This window comes from Mandrillus leucophaeus, unplaced genomic scaffold (assembly GCF_000951045.1).
Source record: "Mandrillus leucophaeus isolate KB7577 unplaced genomic scaffold, Mleu.le_1.0 Scaffold1041, whole genome shotgun sequence".
NCBI lineage: Eukaryota > Metazoa > Chordata > Mammalia > Primates > Cercopithecidae > Mandrillus > Mandrillus leucophaeus.
In genome coordinates, this window is record NW_012098555.1 from 232,395 (window position 1) to 241,933 (window position 9,539).

At 36.2% G+C, this 9,539-nt stretch overlaps 1 pseudogene; it reads left to right on the forward strand.

The window, feature by feature from the left end:
- Window positions 1-3,919: 3,919 nt before the first annotated feature.
- LOC105539890 lies at window positions 3,920-7,250 on the forward strand (annotated as a pseudogene).
- The last annotated feature ends 2,289 nt before the right edge of the window (window positions 7,251-9,539 follow it).

Here is a 9,539-nt window from a genome sequence, read left to right on the forward strand (position 1 = left end):
GAAACATCCTATTAACCAATAAAACAGAAAATAGTGAGTGATGGAAAGAAAAGCTGACATATTATCTAGAACTAGAAATTAGAAAAAAATCACATTTACAATAGTTTTTTTTTTTTTTTCTTTTTTTTTTTCCCGATTTGGAGTCTCACACTGTTACCAGGGTTGAGTGCAGTGGCACTATCTCAGCTCCCTGCAACCTCCACCTTCCAGGTTCATGGGATTCTCCTGCCGTAGCCTCCCAAGTAGCTGGGATTGTAGGCACTCGCCACCATGCCTGGCTACTTTTTTGTATTTTTAGTAGAGATGGAGTTTCATTATGTTGGCCAGGTTGGTCTCAAACACCTGACCTCCCACCTCAACCTCCCAAAGTGCTGGGATTACAGACGTGAGCCACCACTCCCAGCCTACAATGGCATATAAAAAATACTTAGGAATAAATTTAAACAAAGAGATAAAAGATGTGTATGTACACTGAAAACTAGAAAACATATATGAAAGAAATTGAAGGCACAAATAAATGAAAAGATATCTCATATTCAGAGATTGAAAGAATTAATGTTGCTAAACTGTCCATACTACCCAAAGTGATCTACAGATTCAACTCAATTTCTATCAAAATCCCAAGGACTTTTTTTTTATAGAAATAGAAAAAAAAATTTTAAAATTCATATGAAACCACTGAAGACTGCAAATTGCCCATGCAATCTTGAGCAAAGAGAATAAAGCTATAGTAATCAAAACAGCATGGTACTATACAAAACAGGCATGTAGTCCAATAGAACAGAATAGAAAGCCTATAAACAAATCCTTGCATTTATGGTCAACTGATCTACAACAAAGTTGCCAAGAACACACACTGGGGAAAGGAGAGTTGCTTCAGCAAATGGTGTTGAAACAACTGGATATTTATATGCAAAATAAACTAGACCCTTATCTCTCACTAGATATAAAAATCAACTAAAAATAAAGACTTAAATGTAAGACCTCAAACTGTAATACTTCTAGAAGAAAATGGGATAAATGCTTCTTGACATTGACCTAGGCAAAGATTCTTTTTTTTTTTTTTTTTGTATGTGACCTCAAAAGCACAAGCAACAAAAGCAAAAATAGACAAATGGAATTACAGCAAAGTAAAAGCTTTTGCACAAGAAAATAATCAACAGAGTGAAGAGACAACCTATTGAATGTGAGAAAATATTTGCAATCCATACCTCTGATAAGGGGTTAAATATTCAAAATACTTAAGAAACTCAAACAATTCAATAGCAAGAATGCAAATAACCCAATTACAAATTTCAATGAATAATTGAGTTATTTGATTTCCTTGAGGATTTGGCAAAATACCTAAAATAATTTCTCAAATAAAGATGTACAAATGGCCAACAAGTACATGAAAAAAATTGTTAATATCAGTAGTCATCAGGGAAATGCAAATCAAAACTATAATGAGATATTACCTTATACTGTTAGGATGGCTATTATCAAAAGGACAAGAGATAAGTGTTAAGGAGGATATAGAGAAAAGCACCCTTGTACATCGTTGGTGGGGGTGTGAGTTAGTATAGCTAATTGGAAAATAGTGTGGAGGTTCTTCAAAAAATTAAAAATAGAGCTATCATATGACTCAGCAATTCCACTTTTGGATGTATCTAGAAAGGAAATGAAATCATTGTGCTGAAGAGGTATCTGCACTCCCACTTGCATGGCAGCATTGTTCACAGTAGCTAAGGCATGGGAAAGACCTAAATGTCATGGATGAATGGATGGATTAGGAAAATGTGGGAAATATACAAAATTTTTAAGATTGAATAATATGCAGTCTTAAAAGTGAATGAAATTCTATCATTTGAAATAACATGGATAAAACTAGAGGAAATTGTGCTAAGTGAAATAATCCAGGCACAGAAAGACAAGTACTGCATAATCTCATTTATATGTGGAATTTTTAAAAGTCAAATTTATAGAAGTAGAATGTATGATGGTAGTTACTAGAGGCTGCAGTGTAGGATAGAGAAGATGTTCAAAGGATACAAATTTTCAGTTAGACAAAATAAAAAGTTCAGTAGAGCTATTGTAAAACATGGTGACTATGGTTAAAAACAATGTATTGCATACTTAAAAATTGCTAAGATAGTAGATTTAAGTGGTCTCACCACAAAAAAATGGTAAATATGTAAAGTAATGGATAGATATGCTCATTAGTTTGATTTAACCATTTTACTATATATATATATCTCAAAACATCACATTGTACACCATACATACAATCTTTGTCAATTAAAAATTAATTAAAAGTCAAAAAATGAAAACCAAAATGACCCCCTAAACAAATATACAAACAACAGAGAAATAGCTGACTTTCATATATAACCAGACCACAAACAAATTTTAAGTTTAAAACACCATAGCTAGGGTTTTGTTGGGTTTCGTTTACTATCTAAGAGTCTAGGTCCCAAACTTACATTCCTGCTATTTAGTACATTTGAAATTCCACTATTAGAGATTCATTTGGAATGACAGCCAGGACAGGTTTCGAAGAAGTAAAAAACAAATTTGTAAAATTATTATTGATCTATATGGGATTTTTTTTTATCTCTTATTTTTGGACTGGTAGAGTGGTTAAGGGAGAAAACATGTTTGTGAAATATAGCCTTCCTCATTTAGCAGTTTAAGTGAACTGGAGGCCAAGGATTACTATTCTCCAAGGAAGCAAATGCCAGTATTTGGAGAGGGAAGTGGGAAGAGGAAAAATCAAACTATTATCCTTCCTAGAAGGTTGCTCAGGCATCCTGCAACAATTGCTGCTTGGCAGGCTGAAGCCAGATATCCTTAAACAGAAGACAACTTTGCATTTCACAATTAGAGATGAAAGCTTACAATACAAACAAATAGAACAAGCAGAGTTAACACAGAGGAAATTTGGGTTTTTTCAAAGTATAAATGTATTTGAATCTCTCTCAGTTTAACAAGGAGATTTAGAAATTTGCTTGCATTTGGAATGGAGAGTTACAGATGGGGACAGAGGAGAAGAAAGAGGTTGTAGAGAATTTGCTTCACAAATTTATCTGTGCAGCTCCACTCATTTTTCTTGGTCAGTGATATATCCAAACTATGGCTAGAATGCACGTAAGCAGGACTGAAGCTGTTAAAGTACCTGCCAAAGAAACTAGTGGATATTCTTAACCATATTTAATCGATACAGAAAAGATACTTGATAAAGTGATATGAGAAAAAATATAGACTTTTCAAGAAGATGAATGAGGAATGGCTCTTGGAAATTACATTTCACCTATATGATGCTTTTCTCTTCTTGCCTATAGTTAGGGAAATGTAATGTCTTTTTTCTTTTGTTACCTAATTCTCTGTCTTCCATTGATCTTCTTTATATCCATAAAGTCTATACTCTTTACCTAATCTATGCCATACATATCACTTTCTTATACTAGGTCTTATTTAATACAAGGTAACCTTTGTTCTTTGAATTTACTCAGCTCCTGAATTTATATAACTTGTTTGGATAGTTGTGTTCACATGGTAAAGGATGTTGTGATATCTGAATCTATTTGGTTCCCTTTAGATATGGGACAGTGAGAGGTTTGGATAATGATGAATTTTTCCGAAAACTTATTTGAATCTATGTGAAAATAGAAAATAGAGTTCAACTAGTAATCATTAATTGCAGTTCTGAAGAATTCTTAGTCCTCTTGTCAGCAATTTGTCAGTGCTCATAGTGTGTTTGCCGTGTTATTGGTGGTACTGATGATTTCAAAATAGTGAGCTTGGAGAGAAAACATATCCTACCTGAATAAAGACTGGAATTTAAAAGCAGAAAAGCATGTGTAGCCTGCCCCTCCCTTTGTCACCAGCCAGGCTTCTCTCTCCAGCCAGACAGGCCTGTAGGATACTCTGAGGATGTGGGATGAGGGTCTGGGTCAGCAGGCAGGCAGTGACAAGGTTGAACTTCAGCACTGTCCCCAACTGCAAGGGGAAGAGCAAGGAGTCTTACCTGGCCTTCTTCAGGTTCTTGGGGGTCGGCCAGATGCCAGGAGTGGGTGGAGAACTGTAGCAGAGAAGAGACTTAGAAGATAGAACACTTGATCAACTAAATAAACATTATCAATTATGTGCCAAACAATTTGAGAACTCTGTGATCTGTAGACCTTGTATTTACAGGGTAGTTCTTTGAGATAACGCAATATCCACACAATGTGCTCTTACTAATCATTTAGACAATCCACATAGTAGACACAGAAAATGAATAAAAGAATTGAGTGAAGATGAAATCAGGACATGGAAGGGGTCGGGCACGGTGGCTCAGGCCTGTAATCCCAGCACTTTGGGAGGCCGAGACGGGCGGATCACGAGGTCAGAAGATCGAGACCATCCTGGCTAACACAGTGAAACCCCGTCTCTACTAAAAAATACAAAAAAAACTAGCTGGGCGAGGTGGCGGGCGCCTGTAGTTCCAGCTACTTGGGAGGCTGAGGCAGGAGAATGGCGTAAACCCGGGAGGCGGAGCTTGCAGTGAGCTGAGATCCGGCCACTGCACTCCAGCCTGGGCGACAGAGCTAGACTCCATCTCAAAAAAATAAAATAAAATAAAATAAAAAAGAAAAGAAATCAAGACATGGAAACAGGAAGAAAAAAATGACCAAACTTCTCAACAGGAAAAGGAAATAACATAAAGAAACTAGTAACAGCAATGCTCAGAATCCCAAGTGCGGAAGGAGTTGAGGACATTTTATCTCTAACCCTTGAAGAGAAGCAAAACAAAGAATACCTAAAATTTCGATTCGAAATTTGTATTCTTACAGGAAAGCAAAACATACCTCTGTATAAATATGAAGCTGATGAAATCCCAGGTCTCTTTTCTCCTGATAACTTCTAAGAACTGCTGGAGTGGCTGATAAATTCTGGCGAAGAGGTCCCGAGAAAGCACTTTGAGACAACTGCAGTTAATGCACTGTTCTGCTAAGAAACCCATCAGAAACAGATGCTAGAGATCTGCGAGAGCTGTATTCAGGTAGAAATGTTCAGGGAAGTGAGAATCTCACTCTTCTTTCCCTTATCACTGTCAATATAGAGGACACAGTGGGGGAAGAGCATCACCTGTGTTGGCGAGGTTTGTCCCTGAATCTCATAACCTGAAAGAGGATTTTGTAGGCTTCCCAACTTAGGAAGTTATACACAAATTTTGGCTGTAAAATTCCACACTGTGGCAACTGAGAAGTGGGGGCTACAAATAGAGTATTGTTACAGGCAGGCTTCCATTCTGTCCACTGAATTTCCTTCTAAAATGAAAGTAGTTGCTTCTAGACTTTTATAAAAATATCCCCAAGATATCTACAGAGGAGATACCTCTCTTCTCCTTATGCCTTAAATATGTGGTTGGTGGAATCACTGACTGTTATGGGGAGTTTCTGTTGCATTGGGAACAACTGAAGTTTGTTCATTTTTTTCTATCAATCAATTACCACAACTGCTTTTAGAACTTGAAATGTAATTTTTTTTCTTTTTCTGAAGAGTGAAGAAAGGGGTAAAGAACTGAAGGAAATTTGACATTCACCATGGACAGGAAGGCAGGATGCTTTTGAAATTTTAGTGGGCCTCATGAAAGCACTTGTTTTATGTTTGCATGGTACAAATAGTGACAAATATTAGATGCAATAATAATGCATTTGTACCGTGAAGTACAGTAACAGGTTTTGATTTCATTGTTACCATTGTTGTTCTTTAAAATGTCCTTTTGTTTGTTTGTTTGTTTTTGTTTTTTACAAGAGACTTTTGGAAAAATCTCTAGCGGCAAACCTCTGAGGTCTTGTCTGCAACCAGTAGCTTGACTGCAATACTGGAGTCACTCAGTAAAGTGATGGAAAAAAAATTGAAGTTTATAATGAGTTTTGGTTTGAGGAAGTCATAATATGACTATCCAATTTGATATTCAAATGAAATTCCCTGAGAAATTCCACAGAATTCAGCAAGGTAACCTGAAATTCCAACTACCCTATGAGAGTTTTTATAAAGAAAAGCCATGTTCGGCCAGGCGCAGTGACTCACGCCGGTAATCCCAGCACTTTGGAAGGCTGAGGCGGGCGGATCACAAGGTCAGGAGACCGAGACCATCCTGTGAATGGTGAAACTCCATCTCTACTAAAAATACAAAAAATTAGCCGGGTATGGTGGCGGGAGCCTATAGTCCCAGCTACTCGGGAGGCTGAGGCAGGAGAATGGCGTAAACCCGGGAGGCGGAGCTTGCAGTGAGCCGAGATCGCACCACTGCACTCCAGCCTGGGCGACAGAGCGAGACTCCACCTCAAAAAAAAAAAAAAAGAAAACAAAAGAAAAAGAAAACGCATGTTCAACAGTGGAGTACATTATTCAGGAACTTAAAGGTGGGTTTTTAGAACAGCACCTCAAAGCTCGTAAATGCTTATCTCTGTTACCCTCAGTCACAGGTCAGCTCAAATTTTATACATCAGAGGAACACTATACTGGCGTGTGTAGAAGTGACTTACCCCGTCCCAATATGCTCTCAGCCAAACTGCATTGTTGAAGAATCAAATGGAAAGACAGAGGGAAAAATATAGAGCTTCCATCCACCATTTATGAAACTCTCCACTTGACTAAATCAAGATTTTACTAATGTGTATGCGTTGCTGAAGGTCCTGTGTATTCTTCCTGTGATAAAAGTTGAGAATCAGTGGTACGAAAATGGACAAAGCATCTCAAAACATACTTGAGGAACCCTTCGACAGACCAAAGGTCAAGTAACTTGGCTTTGCTTAACATACATTTTGATCTAAAGCATGTTCTGGATTTAATGGTGGACACATATATCAAACATTATCCCACTAAGTCAGAATTCCCCACAGATAATTCAAAAATCATTACAGATACTTAAAAGCTTCTTTAAATGGACTTTATCTTACATTTGATATTTGGAAGGAAAGCTGTAAGGTGTATGCAGGTCACTCAGTCACTGAATATCTTTGCCTATAGGCTTCCCCTTGAATACATTAATTACTGATAATCTTACTATTTAAATGGCTCCTGTTTGAAATCTGATGCTTTGAGGACCTATTTTTTCTTCCAGAAGCTAGCATTGAAAACACCCTGTTTTATTTCTGCATGATCTCTGCTACTGGCACTCTGGAATTGTTTTAGTTAAAGCATTTTAGGTATAACATTTATTATCACTTTGGATTTGACTGTTGTATATTGAGTTATCAATTATTTGAAGAAATATATTTTGAGGAGGTGTAGGAGTAAGGAGTACGTCTTATAATGTGTTAAAATAAACCTTATAATTGACCTTTGACTAAGAAGAGTTTGAGGTATGTTGTTAAAACTCTGTAATTGACAGTTAAAGAATGACCAGAGTGAGAAGCTTGTGAGATCAAGAAACAAGGACTTTAGAGCAGGTTTTGTCTTAGTAAATGAACTTAAAGGAACAAGTTACAGTTGAAGTTTGAATGGAAAAGCCTGCTGTTGTTGTTCCACATTTGGCTGTTACTGTTTATATTTCTTTGTTGAAACTACATCATCATATGCTTTTTAACAGGAGTATGTAGAACACTTTATGGTCAAGGCAGAATCAGAGGCCGTGAATACTGACAACTGACTTGTATGTTTTCTTCTGTCTTTTTCCACGACTATATCTTCTGCCTCATCTTGATTTGTAAACAAAAGCTGGAAAACTACAAAAATAAGTGTTTTGTATTTTATCTAGAAATATTACAGAAAATATTGCTATTTTTGGTGAGGAAAATCAATTTTGTATAATTTATTTTAGTCTAAATAAAATGTAAATTTTGTTTAAAAAGGAAAAATATTCTGTATTGTTTTTTATTATATATATGTGTGTAGCAAGTGATATTTCTTTTATTTCACCAAATAGATTCAATTAAATTAAACTGTTTTCTTCCTATTTGAAAAATGGCAAGTGGGAATGTCAAAAAGAGAGAGAGCGCGCCAAGCTTTCTTTATGTGCTTGTGAAACTTTTATTGAACAAGCCCATCAGGAATTTCCTTGGCAGTGTTTTGGCACATTATCTTCCCTACCCACTTCTCCTGAAAATCATCTACAAATACATCTATAACTGCATTGCTGATTCAGAAAGAAGTCAAATAAATCCTCAAAAGGGAAATATATAGTGAGGATCATGAATCTAGAGTTGGGCGAGCAAGATTCAACTCCCTGACTGTTCTAAGGAACTCCATTTATCCATGGTTTGTTCCATAAACTTCATTTATATGGCTGTCTAGGACTATAGAGTCAAAAGACAAAGCCTAGGTCCTGCTGTGTCAGAAGTTTAACAAGAGAGCCTCTGCATAAAGTCAGACCAGCGATGGTTACACTGTCTGTAAAATAATCAACAAGGAATAATTACTCTTTGCAGAGGTTCTGGGTTCAAGGGTAAAATATAATATCTCTTGAGACAATCTAACTATAACTCTTGTGAGATTTGCGGTCAAACCAAAGATCCATCCTACTGAAACTGAAGATGATCAAAGATAAAAAAGAAAATCTTAGAAGCACCCAGAGGGAAAAGACAGATTAAATACTGAAAACAACATTTAGATCAGCCAAATATTTCTCATCCTCAATAACGGAGCCAAAAAATAGCAAAATAACATTTTCAAAATGCGATACAAAAATAAATCTTAACCTAGAACAGTATAACCAAGGAAGAGGGAGATAAAAAGGCATTTTCAGTGAGAGCTAAAAAGAGAGTTTATTACTAATAGTTTCTTACTGAAAGATTTTCTAAAGGATACACTCTGAAAGACTAGAAAATAATTCCACAATGAATATCTGTAATTAAAAAAGGAAAGAGTTACCAGAATATGTGATAAAAATGGATAAATTACCACAAATGTTGTTTGAAAAACCAAAAGCAATAAAATATGATTTGTGAAATAATAAAAATAACTAAAATAGTGCAGAATAATAGCATGTAAGTCAATGCTTAGATGTTAAAATTAAATTATTTTGTTTGAGAGGATAAAAATAATAGTCTTTGAAGAGTTAAATATGCTTCTAACATTTTAGGGTAAACACTAAGAGTAACTTTCAAATTCACAGAGAGAAAAAAATGGGATAGGAAGAAAGTTCTCAATCAATTCAAAGAAATGGAAGAAGGAGGAGGACATGTACACATATTACAATTTGCCAAGCATTATGGCTCCTCTTGTTGTTGACAATTATACTTCTCCACCACCTTGATGTCAGATTTATTCCTGTAATTTGCTCTGACCAATGGAATGTTATTGAGGAAGCTTTCTGGGCCTGGTAATGATTTGGCATCTTCCTTCTACCTCTGCTGTGAGACTGGCAGAGGCTGCTTCTGAGTCCTGGAGGTAAGGTAAGTGGAGAGACTGTGCATGGACTTACAAAGTGAGTGTGAAACACATCTTTGTAGTGGTGGGCCCCTGCGATTTTAAAGATTAATTGTTGCCAGAAGTACAATCTATCCTATCCTGACTGATAAGGGAGGAAAATCTTTCATAACGATCTTTGGAGCTAACAGCTGTGTGAC